At 35.5% G+C, this 18,388-nt stretch overlaps 1 protein-coding gene across 7 annotated transcripts in view; it reads right to left on the reverse strand.

The window, feature by feature from the left end:
* The window catches only part of MEF2A (myocyte enhancer factor 2A), a 158,186-nt gene that overhangs the window by 123,905 nt on the left and 15,893 nt on the right, over positions 1–18,388 (reverse strand). For all 7 annotated transcript variants that reach the window (XM_032175784.2, XM_032175781.2, XM_032175783.2 and 4 more), the window contains exon 2: positions 2,013–2,095. The gene's annotated coding sequence lies outside the window, so the exon portion shown is untranslated. The remainder of the gene's footprint in view (positions 1–2,012; positions 2,096–18,388) is intronic.

An 18,388-nucleotide genomic window follows, 5' to 3' on the forward strand; every position in this document is an offset into this window, starting at 1 on the left:
TCCAAGACATGAAGGAAAGCCAGGAGAAATTCTGTCTAATCCCTATGACAAACCTCCAATTTCTACTGCAGCAGAATTGTAAAGAAAATCTCTAATCTGAGCTTCACCAGTTAACATACAAATCTATTCAAAAAGAAAAGGCATTTCCAATCTAAATACTCAAGAGTAACTCCTAAGTAAGTAGTTATTAACTCAGGCACAACCCACAGAACCATAGAAGGCCCATCATGAAGGATAAGACACTGTCTACATCCTTAGAGACTAGTAGAGGAAGCAGCATAGAGAATTCCCTAAAATTTAAACATGACTCAAAATATAACATCTGAAGTTATACCCACAGCCATTACTGAGGTTCAGAGAAAGTACAGAGTTCTCAGCTAAGTGCATGAGTGCTTTAGCTCATATCACTGTTTCCAGCAGTTAATGAACAAAACAAACAGGTGAGAAATCTAAGTAAAATCCTTGCTTAGTATCTGTGGAGTGGGAAATTGGTTCCAGAATCCCCCATGGATACCAAAATCCTAGGACACTCAAGTCTCTTATATAAAAATGGTGCGGTATTTGCATACAACCTACACAAATCCTCCTATATTTTGAATCATCTCTAGAATATTTATAATATCTAATACAATGTAAAATTTTTTATTGGTATATTATTTTTTATTGTTTCGAAGTATAGGGTATTTTTTAATCCACAGTTGGTTGATCCACAGATGAGGAACCTATGGGTAGAGAGGGCCAACTGCAATGATGAGAAAAAGAAACAGATTTACACAAGACTAACCAAGGTTTGTATTTAAAAATGAGAATTAAACTCTACTATTCCCATCCCACCTACACATACACAAGTTTTAAACTGAAGGTACTTTGCATCAGTTGGATAAACAGGCCTTTTTCTCCTAGTCTCCTAAACTAAAGATTATCAATCATTAAATGGGCTGTTCTTCAGTCAAGTTATAACAAGAAAAATATATAGCCATATGAAACTGATGTCAGAATATCATACTTTAACAAAGAACTCATTTTTGTAAGTTTGTAAAATGTGACTTCTTTCTACTATTTAATTATTCAAGAAAAAAAATTTAGACCTATGTTAAGTAGCAAAAGTATTCCCGAAATGGGCAAAATAAAAATTTTTAAGATACCTTTTCCAAGATCTTTACTGACATAATCATCAGCCTGGATCAATGATATCTAATATTTAAAATGCTAATGTTAACTTATTATAACACACTGAAGAATATCCCCTAACATTTTTCAAAATTACTTATTTTAAAATATTCTAGCATTAATATAATTCACTTCTTTTCCATTTTAAGTAGAAGGTGGAATTCAGGTAAGGTTTCACTCATGAAAACTTTTCAGGACTACACATCTGAAAACTTTTGAGGACTATACATCTTACTGAGATACTGTGAACGTTAACCTAGGCCAATGTAATTTTTTTAATCAAAATAATCCCCTCCTGAGCTTTGCAAATATGAACCCATTAAGGCAGTAAATTCAAAGTCATTAAAAATGTCCACATTTTTAAAAGATCTCCTAAAATTTGCTTTTTCTATTTGACCTTTCCCATGCTTCATGAGATATGGCTAGACCTGTCCATGTCATCTTTCATTTGAAAATCTTTCCTCAGCTCATGTAACTCATGTCCCCCAACTCTCCCTTCATCCTATTAACTGTCTCAGTAACTACCAACTACCTACTTAATTTTCTTTTCTTCTTTCTTCAAATAGAGGTTAACTGATCGAGAATATGGAAGAAGTGTGAAAGATGAAAAAATATGAGGTGATTTCAGCAGCGTCAGACAAAATATAAGAGAAACTGCCACTACACAATATTATGCATTTCAACTGAATTTTACAAATTTCCTTAACTGGTCTAAATTAAGCGCCCCTTCGCCCCCAAGAAAACCTCTAAAATAACTGCCATTCAATCTCACAAGAACAGCCTGATTTTTAAAATACATTTCCATTGTATTTACTTAACACAGAAAAGAAAAAATGTCTTACTAGAAATGAAGTATCAGCAAAAAGTGCACTTAGATATGATCCTTGCAGAAAATTCTTGTTCTTTTTTCACAAAATGCAATTCCCTAAAAAAGAAAAAAATTTGAGATGCGTTATTGTTCTTGACTCCAAAACTGAATTAAATATACATTTAATTATACAAAATTCTAGCACTCAACACCATTCCTAGCAGAAAGCTCCACAAATACTGTTAAATGAAAATTAAATTTTAAAAAGTCATTTATTTGGAATAAAACAAAACGTTAGCCAACTGAGTATTTCTACTGTTACGAATCCTTTTTCTTCAGGAATTATTACTCAAAATGTTCAGTAATATTCTTTGCATCGTGAGATTCAAAAATTGGTTTCCTAGGTCCCATTTTCCTATCCTCTGTATCATATGTTATGCTTTATATTTATCTGTACTGTGCGTATAGCCTACTGAACTTACTAGTTTCAATAAACTAAACTTGTTTTAAATAGTTTAAAATGTCCACCATATTGTTTTCATCAAGAAAATTGTGAAATAATTGTTATCACCATAAAATATACCTGTATTTCAATACAATGTGTATACGTGTAATTTTCACCAGCTAGCTATCTTTTAAAGGGAACAATGAAATTAACACAAAATGACAAAAATGAATAGAAGACTGATGGCTGTCTATAATTCACATTAATAAAGGAACAGAAGTTATCGGGGAATCTGCCCCGATATTCGCATAGGTTCTTTTCTATTTTCCTTAAGCGTCGGCCAGCTTGAGAAATAAAGGGACAGAGTACAAAAGAGAGAAATTTTAAAGCTGGGCGTCCGGGGGAGACATCACTTGTCGGTAGGTTCCGTGATGCCCCACAAGCCACAGAAACCAGCAAATTTTTATTAGGGAGTTTCAAAAGGGGAGGGAGTGTGCGAATAGGTGTGGGTCACAGACATCAAGTACTTTGCAAGGTAATAGAATATCACAAGGCAAGTGGAGGCAGGGCGAGATCACGAGATCACAGGACCACAAGAGAAGGGCGAAATTACAATTGCTAATGAAGTTTCAGGCACCATTGTCATTGATAACATCTTATCAGGAGACAGGGTTTGAGATCAACCGGTCTGACCAAAATTTATTAGGCGGGAATTTCCTCTTCCTAATAAGCCTGGGAGCGCTATGGGAGACTGGAGTCTATTTCACCTCTGCAGTCTCAACCACAAGAGACGACCACGCCCAGGCGGAACAGTTCAGGGACCCACCCCCAGGGGCGCATTCTCTTTCTCAGGGATGTTCCATGCTGAGAGAAAGAATTCAGCGACATTTTTTCCATTTGCTTTTGAAAGAAGAGAAATATGGCTCTGTTCCGCCCAGCTCACCAGAGGTCAGAGTTTAAGGTTATCTCTCTTGTTTCCTAAACATTGCTGTTATCCTGTTCTTTTTTTCAAGGTGCCCACATTTCATATTGCTCAAACACACATGCTGTACAGTTTGTGCAGTTAATGCAATTATTACAGGGTCCTGAGGCGATATACATCCCCCTTAGCTGAGAGGATTAAGAGATTAAAGACAGGCATAAGAAATTATTAATTAATTTGGGGAACTAATAAATGTCCATGAAATCTTCACAATCTACGTTCTTCTGCCACGGCTTCAGCCAGTCCCACCATTTGGGGTCCCTGACTTCCCGCAACAACTAGTGAACACTGCTCAATGGATTAGGTGCACAAAGAATAATCCAGACCTGCTACATTCTTGCTTGAAGATAGAGCAGGACATTCAGGTAGAAAAAGGAAAGCGATCTCTCTCCTCACTCCTATTGGCCAGGATCAATTACAATGCTAACACAATAATTTAGAATTGCATGATCAGGTGATTCAACCAATCCCCAAGTAAATCCATTTCATCAAATGAAAATGATAATTTATCCACAGCAACACCAATCTTTTGAATCTGATTCAGCAGTATTATTATGACACTGATTTAGTTTCTATTTGGAAACGGACACCTCCTCTGGGGGCGGGAAAAACACAAACTGCCAAGTATTCTTTTTATATTAACAAATTAAGTATTAAAAACCCAAACTTTAAAAGACATAAAAACACATAAACAAGGTTTTTTTTTGCAAAGGTAAAAGGAGCTTACTTTAAAACACCAATTTCAGCTTTTAATCTAATTGTACTAAAATGCAGAAAAAAATTCCTCAAATTTAGTTGCATTACCAACTTCTAAAATACAATAATTCAAAGTAAAGCCAAAATTTAGCTATTTGGACTATGGCAAACAAGTGATTAAACACAAATTTGATAGTTACACATCACAGTACATATTCTCATCTCAAAATGCATTCCTCAATTATATAAATGTACTGTTATTGATGATGTATGTTGTACCTAGTTTTCAAGTAGTTTCTAAAAGACAATATTGTAAAAAATCAAGTTTTTATAGTTCTTTTACCATAATCTATAATGAGACACGCTCTTCCAAAAAAAAAAAAACTAAACTAGAATGTTAGTGCTGAGTCAGTTATCATCAAATTTCATATACTGAACCTTCAAATCCCATTGCTTCCGTCCATCTAAAAGGGAGACAGCCTGGACCTCTAATTGCTATCCCTATCTCCCTCGACTACCCGTTGACATACACTGTTAACCTAGACAACAAGCCACTGGTAAAACTGTTAAGCTCTTTGTTTTTACCTCCACCTGGAAATAACTTTCCCCTTTGTCTCTTATATAGATCAAATGTACGCTTGAATGACGCGTTCTGTGACGCCATCTTCAGTACACCTTAACTACCACCATCACTCCCAGGGGGTAAAATTACTGTAGTTAGTTGTACAAGTATGAGTCTCTTCTATTATACCATATGCGTTTTTAAAAGAAGGAACTTTGTACTTTGTTCTTTTTATATCCCCAATATCTAGTCAGTATCTGGCCCAGGATTCAATATAATTCATTTGGAAAATTTTTACTAAGCATCCAACATATTCTCCAGGCACTTTTCTAGGTGCTAGGAATCAATCCCTATCACTATTCCTGACTTCACAGAGCTTACATTCTAGTGGGGAGACCTATAGTACAAGGTGAATAGGGAATATATAATATAGGTGGTAGGTTGGTGGAAAAGTCCTTAATGAGAAAAAAAAATTAAGCAGGGAAGGAAGTACTGCCAGAGGAAGGAGATTAAAACTATAGACAATGCATCCAGGGAAAGCCTAACGTAAAAACAACAACTACAAGAGCAGCAGTAATACTTGAGCATTCATCATATGCTAATCAGCATACTAATTGCTTCACATGTCATTACCTGATGTAATGCCAACAACAACCTCATTATTACCCCATTACTATTCTCAAGAGGGAACGCAAATACTAAAGAAGCAACTTCCCAAGGTATTCAGCTAGTAAAGTGCTGAAGCCAGGATTAGAATCCAGGAATGCTTTTAACTGCTATACATAACCACAATTCAGTAAATGCTTTTGTTGAATAAAGAGGTGGAAAAAAAATGAATGCCTACTATAGCAATAGATTCAAGACAGCAAAGCAAATCTCAGTCTCAGCAGACCAGTACATTTCAGCAGGTTCAGATATACATTGCACATCAATACCTATATATGAGAGAGCCCATGAACATGTAGACACCTGCTGTGAAGTACTTACAATTACTGATAATTTCATAATACCTTTTAAAATATATTTAGAGTTTCTATATGACAATTACCAGAACTAAAAATTATACAATATCACACAAATCACACAGATAGAAATAATGTGATGTAATAAGAAATACATATTTGGTTTCTGCTGGAGTGGCAAGTGTCTCTTGCACGCCAGTGAAATGACTAGTGACTAGGGGGCCCTAGGTAGCTTCAATATGTGTGCTGGTCATCAGAAAGACCTAGGCATGAACAGAGGGTTGATGTTTTCAGCCCCAACTCCCAACCTCTGGGGAGGGGAGAGAGACTGAAGGTTGAGTTGATTACCAGCGGTCAATGATGTATGTAATCAATCATGCCTAGGTAACAAACCCTTAAAAACAAAAACAAAAAAAAGAAAGGACACGGTTTGGAGTGCTTCCAGATTGCTGAACACGTGGAGGTTCCTGGATGGTAGCACAACCAGACAGAGGATGGAAGCTCTGTGCCCCTTTCTATACACCTTGCCCTATGCATCTCTTCCATCTGGTCATTCATCTATATCCTTCATAATACATGGGGAAACATAAGTAAAGTGCTTCTCTGAGTTCTGTGAGCTGCTCTAGCAAATTAATCAAACCAGACGAAGGGGTAGTGAGAACCCCTGATTTATAGCCAATTGATCAGAAGTACTGATCACAACCAGGGACTTGCAATTGGCATCTGAAGTGGGCCAGTCTTCTCAGGCTGAGCCCTCAACCTGTAGGACCTGATGCCATCTCCAGGTAGATAGTATCAGAATTGAACTGAATTATAGGAAATCCAGCTGGTGTCCACTGGATAACTACTTGGTAAGTGGGAAACCCTCACACACGTTTTGGTGACCAAAGACAAAGTATCCTGTGGTGAGTGGTGTATGAAAGAGTACAAAAAAATATAATTTGTTTTTTTCCTATCTCAAATAGGTGATTAAAAACAAAACATCTTTTTTAATAGAAGGTAGTCCTGACAGAAACAAGACCTTTAAAGCATTATCAAGGACATTTAAATGTTGAATATCATGTTTTATACCATGGTACAACTTACTCAGCTTCCAATTTTCCATACTAGTAGGAATAGTTAAATGAAATGGCTTTAACCAGTGTTCAAACTATTTGAACTACCTTACCTTTGAAAACTATCAAAATTTCACTGGATGCTTCTGTACTGAGCATAATGCAGTGTCAAAGAAAACAAAAGTTTCTATATGAAAACAGTTCCAAAGTCAATCCAAAATGAAACTCACAAAATTATGAATTTCACTTGTAATCAAAATTTAGGATTAGTTGCAACGGGTATTTTTAATTCCAAATAAGGGTGAACTCACATGGGCACCCAATTCCTCATGCCTTAAGATATTTGCTACCAGGCATGATGTAGTAACTGGTATCGGACATGCTCTCCCATTGAACTGAACTAGAAAACTGATAAAATATATAAAACTACAATTTTAAAACATCAGACAATGAGCAGCCCAGCACTGTGAGGCCTGGAAAAAGGAAAAGTGTCTCTACAAATGCTTGGATGCACAGTCAGGACAACAGTGCAGAAAAGGGAAGCCAAGAAGAATATGGAGGACTCACAGAGTACAAGAGACAGATAAAAATTCAGGAAGTCTGAGGTAGTGGGAATTTGTGGGACAGATTAGCAAAAAGGATGGTACTCAGGAGAGAAAGTGCTCCTGAAATCTGCAGAGGGATTCTAGAGCAGCACTGCCCAAAACAAACATATTATGAACCTAAAATGTAATTTTTAATTTTCTAGTAACTACACTGTAAAGTAAAAAGAAGGTGAAATTAATTTTAATACAATGTATACCACCCAATACACTCATAATATTATCACTTCAGGATGTAACTGACATTTAAAAAGTGAGATTTTCATATATGTTTTTCCAACCTACATCCCTAACATTCAGTGTGTGTGATATGATTTGGATATTTGTCCCCACCCATATCTCATGTTGAAATGTAATCCCTAATGTTGGAGGTGGGACTTGGTGAGAGGTGTTTGGGCCACGGGGGCAGATCTCTCATGAATGACTTGGTGCCCTCCTCTTGGTAATGAGTTCTCACTCTGAGTTCACACAAGATCTGGTTGTTCAAGAGTGTAGTACCTCCCCCAACCCACTCTCTCTTGCTGCCTCTCTCTTGCTTCCCCTCTTACCATGTGACAAGCTTGCTCCCCTTTTCCCTTCCACCATGACTGTAACATTCCTGACACACTCATCTGGAAGCAGACGCCAGCAGTATGCTTGCTTCTTGTACGTCTGCAGAACTATGAGTCAAAATAAGCCTCTTTTCTTTATAAATTATCCAGTCTAAGTTATTCCCTTACAGCAATGCAAACAGACTAACACAGTGTGTTTTGCACATACAGCACATTTAAATTCAGAATAACCATAATTCAAACACTCACGAGCCACATATGGCTAATGGCTACCACATGTAACAACACAGCTCTATAGTTTTTCATTGAATGTGTGCATGAATAAAGTGAAATTCACAAGGCCAGGCAAAGAACAATGATCAGGAAGCAGTATAATAAAAAAAAAAGATCCCAAAGATTACATAAGACTGCAGAATGTTCAAGTTCCACCCAGAGAAACCTGGGCAATCAGTAGAAAATGCAGCAGCAGCACCACCAAGTGCTAACCTAGTCCTACAGTAAAGGCTACACTAGATCTGCCAGAACAAAGTTTAAAAGCAAGCTCAAAAGGTTCATACACGTCTGCAAGAAATTTATCAGTCTGCCAAAACAAAATTAAAATCTCTTGAGAAGAAATCAACAAAATCCAGCCAACAGTGTGATGAATGTCCAGGAGTCAATCAAAACTTACTAAACGTAAGAAAATGAAGAAATGTGTGACCCACACCGCTAGGGGGGAAATCCGATAAAACAAAGAAGCCCAGAAGCAAGACAGGGTGTCTTTAAAGGCATAAACTTCAAAATATTATAAATATATTAAAGGATTTTTTTAAAGGAACAAAAAAGAAAATGATTTTTAAAAGAATAAAATGCATCTTCTAAACATAAAAAATGCAGTATCTCAAAAAAGTAACTGGATGGAATTAACAGTAGATTAAACTGCAGAAAAGAAGATCACAAAATTGAAGATGTACAACCATCAAAAAGAGCAAAACAAAACAAAAACAGATTATCAAGAACCTGTGAGAATATCAAGGGCAATCTAAAAATAATGTAATTGGAACTGCAGAAGGAAGGAGAAACAAAAAATACATGAAGAAATAGGGCCGAAAAATTTTCCAAATTTGAGGAAAACTGAACACACATATTCAAGAAACTCAACATACATAAAGAAGATTAAGCACAAAGAAACCATACCAATGCACATAATAGAAAGCCAGACATATAGAGAAAATCTTACAAGAAGCCAAAGAAGTGGAAAGACACATTACACACAGAGGAACAAAGATAAGAATTACCAGACTCCTTGTCAAAAGTAATGCAACCAGTTAAAAACAAAGGAATTACACTTGTAAAGTGCTAGAAAGGACAAAAAAAAAAAAAACAACTGCAAGCTAAAACCTATATAAAGCAGAAATATTCTTCACTGATAAAGGGGAAATAAAGACATTTCAAACAAACAAAAGCTGAGATGATCTGTTACCAGGAGGCCTGCAATCCAAGAAACACTGAAGGAAGAGTTTTAAGAAGTAGAAAAATGGTAGCAGAACTGTACATCACAGAGTGAGCCCTAATGTGAACTATGGACTCAGCTAAGAATAATGTATCAGCTCTCAATTGTAACAAATGTACCACACCAATACAAGAGGGAACCTGCAAAGGGTGGGACTGGGGTAGTATATATGAACTCTGTACTTTCTGTTCAATTTTTCTGTAAACCTAAAACTGCTCTAAGATATAGTCTATTAAATTTTTTAAAAGAGCAGATAGAAACCTAGTTCTACACAAAGAAAGAGTAACAAATGGTAAACGTGACAAATTATAAGACATTTAAGTTTTAAGAAGATATTTGATTGTCTAAAGCAAAAGTAGTAATAATGTACACTAATAACGTATGTAGAATAAAATCAATGACAATAGCAAAAAGAATGAAAGGAAGGAAACTGGAAGTGCACTACAGTAAGGATCTTACATTATTTCTAAAGTGATGAAGGTAGATTGCGATAAGTTCAAGATTCATGTTGTAAAACCCTACAGCAACTACCAAATACATAAAATAAAACTAATCAACCAAGAAAGTAGATTAAATGGAATGCACATTTTTAAAATATGTAATCCAAAAAAGGTATAAAAAGAGGAAAAGCAAGCACAAAATAGGTAGGACAAGTAGAAAACAAAGATGGCAAGATGGTACACTTAAATCTAACTATATCGATAATTACAGTAAATATATATGGTCTACAAACCTCAATTAAACAGAAGAGACTCTCATACTAGATTAAAAGTAGAGATTGTCAGATTAAGTAAAAAAACAAGACCCAACTATATATATGTTGTCTATAAGATATCACTTTAAATTAACACAGATAGGAAACATAAAACAGAAAAGGATATATCATATAAACACTAATCCTAAAAGCAGCAGTGCCTATATTAATATCAGACAAAGAAGATTTTAGAAGGAATACGTTTTGTAATGCTTACAGTCTCAAATTATCAAAACTACAAAATAATTCTAAACATTTATGCAGCCAATGATAGAATTCCAAAACACATAAAGCAAACACTGACAGAACTAAAAGGAGAAATAGATATCTACAATTACAGCTGGAGATTTAAATACTTCCTTCACACTAACTGGTAAAATGAGTAGACGGAAAATCAGTGAAGATATGTAAGACCTGAACAACACTATAAACTACCTTGGTTTAACTGAATACTACAACCAACCACATAAGAACAAACATGAAAATATACATGTGTCTTGGTACAATCAACAACAAAGAACATATGCTGGGCCATAAAACAAGACACATGAATTTATAAGAACTGAAATGACATAGAAACTGTTTTCTGACCACAAAAAAATTAAAAGATCAGTTACAAAAAGGACATTTTTTTTTGGGGGGGGGGGACATTTTCTATTTTGGGACATTTTCCAAACATTTGGATATTAAGATTTCTAATTAACTCATGGATCAAATAAATCATTTAAAATTTTAAAAATACATTGAACTAAATGGCAAAAACATGATTAGATTATACAGGGTAAAGCTAAAGATACGTACTTGGAAATTTACAGCTTTTAAGTGCATATTTTAGAAGAAAAAATAATGGTTTAACAGCATTCCAAACTTCCACCCTAAGACACTAGAAAAAAGGAGCATATTAAACTAAAAGTAGAGGTAAGGGAATAATAAAAGTAGAAAATGGTAAAAGAGATGTGGGACAAACTAGATAAAATCAATTAAAGTAAAGTTGGTTATTTGAAAAGAACTTCTAGTTAGGCTGATCAAGAAAAAAGACACAAATTACCAACATCAGAAATAAAAGAAAGGACATCACTACAAATGCTGCAACCATTAAAAGTATACTAAGGGTGATTTTATGCTAATAAAACTGACAAGTAGACAAAATTTCTTAGAACAAACATGCAGATTATCAAAACTGACAAAGAAATGTCTAAATAATTCTGTATCGAATAAATTTATAATTTAAAAGCTTTCCACAAAGAAAACTCCAAACCAAGATGGTTTCACTGGTGAATTCTTCAATCATCTAAAGATTTAATATCAGCTGTACACAATCTCTTTAGGAAACAGAAGGAGAGGACACACTTTCTAACATATTTAAGGAGGCCAGTATAAATAACCCTGATACCAAAATGAGGCAAGAGGACCACAAGTAAAAGAAACTACATATCAGTGTCACTTGGGTATAGATGCAAACATTCTTAACAAAATATTAGCAGGTCAAACCCAGCAAAATATGTAAAGAAAATATCAGTACAGATGGGGTTTGTCTCAGGAATACAAGGTTGGTTCAGTATTCAAAAATCAATGTAATTCACTACATTAACATGCCAAAAAAAACCCACGTGATTAATTCCAATAGACATAGAGAAATAACAAAACACCCATTCAGGAAGAAATTAAAAAAAAAAAAAAAAAAAAAAAACTCAGCAAACTGGCCAGGTGCAGTGGCTCACGGCTATAACCCCAGCACTTTGGGAGGCTGAGGCAAGAAGACTGCCTGAGGCCAGGGTTTGAGAACAGCCTGGGCAACATAGTGAAACCCCATCTCTACAAAAAAATACAAAAATTCAGGCCAGGTGCGGTGGCTCACACCTGTAATCCTAGCACTTTGGGAGGCTGAGGCAGCCAGATTGCCTGAGCTCAGGAGTTCGAGACCAGCCTGGGCAACAGGGTGAAACCCCGAGTCTACTAAAATATGAAACAAAAATTAGCTGGGCATGGCGGTGTGTGCCTGTAGTCCCAGCTACTCAGGAGGCTGAGGCATGAGAATTGCTTGAACCCAGGAAGCAGAGGTTGCAGTGAGCCAAGATCGTGCCACTGCACTCCAGCCTGGGCAACGGTGAGACTCCTCAAAAAAAAAAAAGAAAAGGAAAAAAAAAAAATTAGCTGAGTGTGGTGGCACATGCCTGTGGTCCCAAATACTTAGGAGGCTGAGGCAGGAGGATTGCCTGAGCCCAGGCAGTCGAGGCTGCAGTGAGCCATGATGGTGCCACTGTACAAGAGCCTGGGCAACAGAGGAGACCCTGTCTCAAACAAAACAAAACAAAAATCTCAGCAAACTAAAAAAGAAGGCAACTTCCTCAACCTATAAAGAGCATCCTCAGAAAACCTACAGCTAAGATCATACTTAATGGTAAAAGACTAATTTCCCCCTCTAAGACTGGAACAAAACAAGAATGTCCACTCTCACCATTTTTAATTGCGATTTTACTGAAGGTCCTAAGCAGTGGAATAATGTAAGAAAAAGAAAAGGCATCCAGATTGGAAAGGAAAAATTAAAACAGGTTCTATTCACACACACCACACACAGTAAAAAACAAAAAAAACTACAATAAAGTAACTGGAACTAAGAAGTGGAGTTTGCAAGGGTATAGGATACAAGATCACTATTAAACATCAACTGTATTTCTACATATTTGTAATGAAAATGTAAAATTAAGTTTTGTAAAAATATATTAGTTTCAAAAGCAGAAAATATTTAAAGACAAATTTAACATGTACAAGACTAACATTCTGAATACTAGAAAACACTGCTGAAAGAAATTAAGAAAGGCCTACAAAAATAATTATATACCATGTTCATGGAGCTGAACACTCAGTTAATACTGCTGTGATACTGATTCTCCCTAAATTGATCTATAGTTTCAACACAATCTCAGTCAAAATCTCAGAAAGCATTTTTGTAAAGATTGACAAAAAAATTAAAAATTTATAATACAGCCAAAACAATTTTTAAAAGAAACAAAGGCAGCCATAAAAAAAAGGATGAGTTCATGTCCTTTGCAGGGACATGGATGAAGCTGGAAACCATCATTCTCAGCAAACTAACACAAGAGCAGAAAACCAAACACCACATGTTCTCACTCATAAGTGGGAGATGAACAATAAGAATACATGGACACAGGGAGGGGAACATCACACACCGGGGCCTGTCGCGGGGTGGGGGACAAGGGGGGGGATAGCATTAGGAGAAATACCTAATGCAGATGATGGGTTGATGGGTGCAGCAAACCACCATGGCACGTATATACCTATGTAACAAACCACCACATTCTGCACATGTACCCCAGAACTTAAAGTATAATTTAAAAAAAAAAAAAGTTGAAGGATTTACACTATCTGATTTTAAGATTATTTAATACAGTGTGCTCCTGTAATAACAAAAAACATACATCAATGGAACATAACAGAGAATCCAGAAATAAATCTACACGAATACGGTCATTTGATCTTCAACAAAGATGTCAAGGTAATTCAAGGGGAAAAGAAAAACCTTATCAACAAATGATACTTGAACCTTGACATTACATCATAACATTCACAAAAATTAACTCAAAATGAACTGTAGACTTTTAAATAAAAGCTAAACTATAAAACCTCTCAAAGTTTTATAGTTTGAGACAAAAATCCCACTGCCCCATGTAAGACAAACATCTATCAGATAGGACACCAAAAAAGCAGGTATCCATAAGGGAGAAAACTGACAAACAGCACTTCATCAAAATTGAAACCTTCTGCTCTTTGAAAGATACCATTAAGGGATAAAAATATTCACAACATAATGGAGAAAATGAAAAAAAGACTTCTATGTAGAATATATAAAGATGTCTTACAGCTGAGTAATAAGAAGGCAAATAACCCTATTAAAAATGGGCAAAAGATGTGAACATTAAACTTAAAAAGATGTATGAAGAGCCACTCAGTAGATGAAAAACATTTAGAGTCATTAGTCATCAAAGAAATGGAGATTAAAACGATATGGATATACAAGGAAATATCCACTAAAATGTCTCAACTTAAAAAGGCTCACAATGCAAAGTGTTGGTGAAGATATGGAGAAACTGGAACTCTCATTTACTACTGATGGGACTGTACAATCATGCAACTACTTTGGAAAACAGTTTCACAGTTTCTTATGAAATAAAAGATACATATACCATGTGACCCAGAAGTCCCACTCTTTGGTATAATATTCACCCAAGAAAAATGAAAGCATATGTCCATACAAAGGCATGTACTCAAATCTTCAGAGCAACTTTATTCATAATACTACCAAAAGTCCATGAAAGGCAAACAGCGAAATTGTAGTTTAAACATAAAAGGAACACTAGTCAACAGAAAAATGGAACAAACTACTGATAGATACAAACACAGATGAATCACAAAAACATTTTGCTGAGGGACAAAAGCCAGACACTAGAGAATACCTATTGCATGATTCCATTTAGGAAAAAACCTACAAATTTTTAAGATACCACTGAAGAACACAAAAAGATCCACAATTCATACATTATGAAAGCCACTCCTCAACACTGGAAAGCTATAATTTAAAAGATTTTTGTGATTTCACAAAGTTAACACCAAGAACAACCAGCATTACTGTTTGAGTCTGTTTCCTCATCTATAAATAGTATAATATCTATACCTCGTAAGTTCAGTTGTGAGAATTAAATAAGCATGTAATGTGCTTAGCACAGTGACTGGCATACATTAAAAACTCCTTAAGTACCAAGTATTTACTGTGGTACACATGACTAATTTCTTAATGACATTCTTATTGAAAAGTCGTCACTGTGTCCAAGACATCAGAAAGGCAAATATTACAGCAAAAGCCAAATTAGAAGTTTTGGAATATATTTACAATCATTAAATAGCTGAATACTATAATTTTAAAAAAATACTAATAAGGTCTTAAAAGAACAGATTTATTTCAAAACATATAGATACTAATTCACAGGAAACAATATCTTTAAGTCAGTAAAATTTCATATAAGCAAGCATTTAAGGAAGAAAGTGATTATACACACTCACGAAACAAGAGATTGTTCCAATTACAGGAGGTAAAAAAGAAAAATGACACAAACTTGAAAAGGTATGAACAAAAAGCAAAGGGGGGTGTAGGACAGATGGGCAGAACACAATTTTGTATAATCTTAACCCTGAAAATAAGAAAGCATCTGAATTTAATATAAAAAAATACAGATAAGAGAATGGTAAGATTCATCCTGTCAACTAGAATAAAGCACAATTCCAGCCCCAGTGCTAGGCAGGTTAAAAAGATAGGTTTTTATACAATCTCCACTAAAACACAACTTATTACATTCTTTTTTTTTTTTTTTTTGAGACGGAGTCTCGCTCTGTCTCCCAGGCTGGAGTGCAGGTTTTTTAGTAGAGTGGGTTTCACAGGGTCTCGACTCTGACCTTGATCCCGCCTCGGCCTCCAAAGTGTGGTTACAAGTCTGCACATTCTTAGCTAGTGGATGGAGAAGGTAGCATTTGTGTGACAATGTGATAACACAGTAATGCCAAGAAATACCCATTATCCCCCCATGCCCTTCCACTTCCATCTATATCCACTCAACTACCCAAAGGCCCAAAACATCTGCTCAGCTTCCGTTCTTTTTGGAAAAAATAAAAAAGAAAGTAGCTTTATTGAGATATAATTTACATACAATTCACCCATTTAAAGCATACACTTGAATGTTTTGATATCCTCAGGTACGTGCAACCCTCACCACTATCTAATTCCATAACATTTTCATCACCCTTTAAAAGAACCCCAGTACTAATTAGGACTCACTCCCCATTCCCTATGCCTACCCCAGCCCCCTATGGCTCAGTCTCAGGCAGTGGGACACCTACTTTCTGTCTCTATAGATTTGCCTATTCCAGAAATTTCATACAAATGGAATTACACAATATGTGGTCTTTTGTGGCTGGCTTCTTTCACTTAACATGTTTTCAAGATTCATCCCTGTTGTAGCACATATCTACACTTTATTCCTTTTTATTGCTGAATAATACTCCCTTGTGTGGAAATACAACCTATTATGTATTCTTTCATCAACTGATGGTCATTTGGGTGGTTTCAACTTTTTACCTACTATGACTAATGCTGCTATGAGCATTTGTACACAAGTTTTCACATGAATCTATGTGTCATTTCTAGCTTCTGTTCTTACAATAAAAAACCTAAGAGTGTCTTCAGATTTTCTGTATCACTGCCTTGGGGTATCTAACATCTTCTCAATAGTGATCCACATATTGGCTGACATTCCCCAGTCATTGCATAGCAACATTTCAGTCAGTAATGAACCACATAAATGACAGTGGTCACATAAGATTATAATGGAGCTGTGCTATATAAGTCTACCATTTTTTATCTTTTATACCATATTTTTACTGTACCCTTTCCACGTTTAGATATGTTTAGATACACAAATACGCACTACTATGTTACAAATGCCTACAGTATTCAGCAGAGTAACATGCTGTAAAGGTTTGTAGACTAGCAGCAACAGGCTATACCAAACACAGCCTAGGTGTGTAGTAGACCGTACCATCTAAGTTTGTGTAAATACTGTGCACTCTATGATGTTCACAAAGTAACAAAATTGGCTAATGATGCATTTCTCAGAACATATCCCTGTCATTAAGTGACTCATGACTGTACCTATTGTATTTTCCCAAATAAATTATCACTACTACCACCTCAAATCTATAATCAGTAACCATACTGAAAGTTTTCACATTAAACTTAGTATTAGCCTGTATTAAATATTAAGGCTAATATCTATCATTAATATATATCAATTACAAATTCATTAGAATTTTAATTCTTCAGATTGAGGATGTGACTTCCCAAATGCTAAGGTTCTATTTGCCCTACTCTTCAGTATCATGGTACAAGCTAATACTCTCAGTATTCCTTCTCAGGCATATGGTGACTGGAATCCATCACTTTTACAGTCCTCAACCACCCAAACACCTGTTAACAAGAAGCACACACAAACACAAAGTTTAAAAATAGGAACACTTTAAAATGTAATCTTTTGTACTTCACATAATGGCCAAATACGCATGACTTTGGTTAAACAATCTAGTAAAGTGTCAAAGTCTATCAAACAGGTTTCCATATTAATAAGGCTTTTAACCAGAATGTAGAAAAGGCGTGGATGCTCTATTCATGATATTCACCAACTTTCTAAAGTTCTGAACTGGAAGAAGCCTCAGAGGACATCTGAGGAATGCAAACTCTAAAGCTCACAGAAATGAAATAGAATCCAGGAGTATAGTCCCAACTACCAATCGAATCTATATTGAAATAAGGTTCTATCTATTTAAAACAAACAAAAAGCACCTGAACTAATGGAAAATAAAAATTCCAAAAGGTCTTAAAGCTAACTTGACAGATGAACATCATAATAACTTGGGAGTTCTCTCACAAGTAATGTGACACTCCTAAAGTATTAGTTTGAATCTTAGAAGAAAAATGAGTGGCTTCAGATTATCCTCGTAACATCCCCTTTTGCTTACATTATGGTATCCCTTCTTCCACGGAAGAGAACTGGGGTGATTTATAGCTACCGCCCTAAGAATTGCACATTACCTACTAACTGTTATATCTACAACATATCCCAGGATAGTTGTGGCAATTATAAATTACTGTAATACTATACCTCTCTGCTATAAAAGTCATGGGAGTGCATCATGCATGTCAAAATTTTACCTACTGTATCTCACAGAAGAAAAAGGTTGACAACTACTTATCTAGACCAGCAGAGCTACAGAGATGAATTTAAAGCCATTATTTCAAAACCTTAGCTCAGTCCAAATGCTAGATCAATAGCAACTTTGCAAAGTGTAAAATCCTGAGTCATTTGTAAGACAGCAATTTAAAGGATTCATTTACTTACTATATTTTTACTGAGATGCTACATGAAGAGAATACAAGACGAAATAAGACAAGCATAAAAGCCTTCAATGCAGTGTGTATACATCTATTGCCTTAGTATAAGGTCAAATATGAAAAATACAGTAAGGCAGAAAAAATACTATCGAATTTTAAAAGAGAAAAACTACTAATGAGAAGGAATCCAGTTTTCAAGGACAGCACAGTCTGGCCTGGGAAAGGAAATCAAGAAGAAAGTGGGATACAAGGAAGAATAAGGAAAGGACAATCTTTACCCACATCTCCCACTCGAAAGCCGTGTATTCCTCCCAATTCCCTCCAAACAATCAAAGAATGAGCCTATCACTAT

The sequence above is a fragment of the Hylobates moloch genome, unplaced genomic scaffold (genome assembly GCF_009828535.3).
Source record: "Hylobates moloch isolate HMO894 unplaced genomic scaffold, HMol_V3 SCAFFOLD_14, whole genome shotgun sequence".
Taxonomy (NCBI): domain Eukaryota; kingdom Metazoa; phylum Chordata; class Mammalia; order Primates; family Hylobatidae; genus Hylobates; species Hylobates moloch.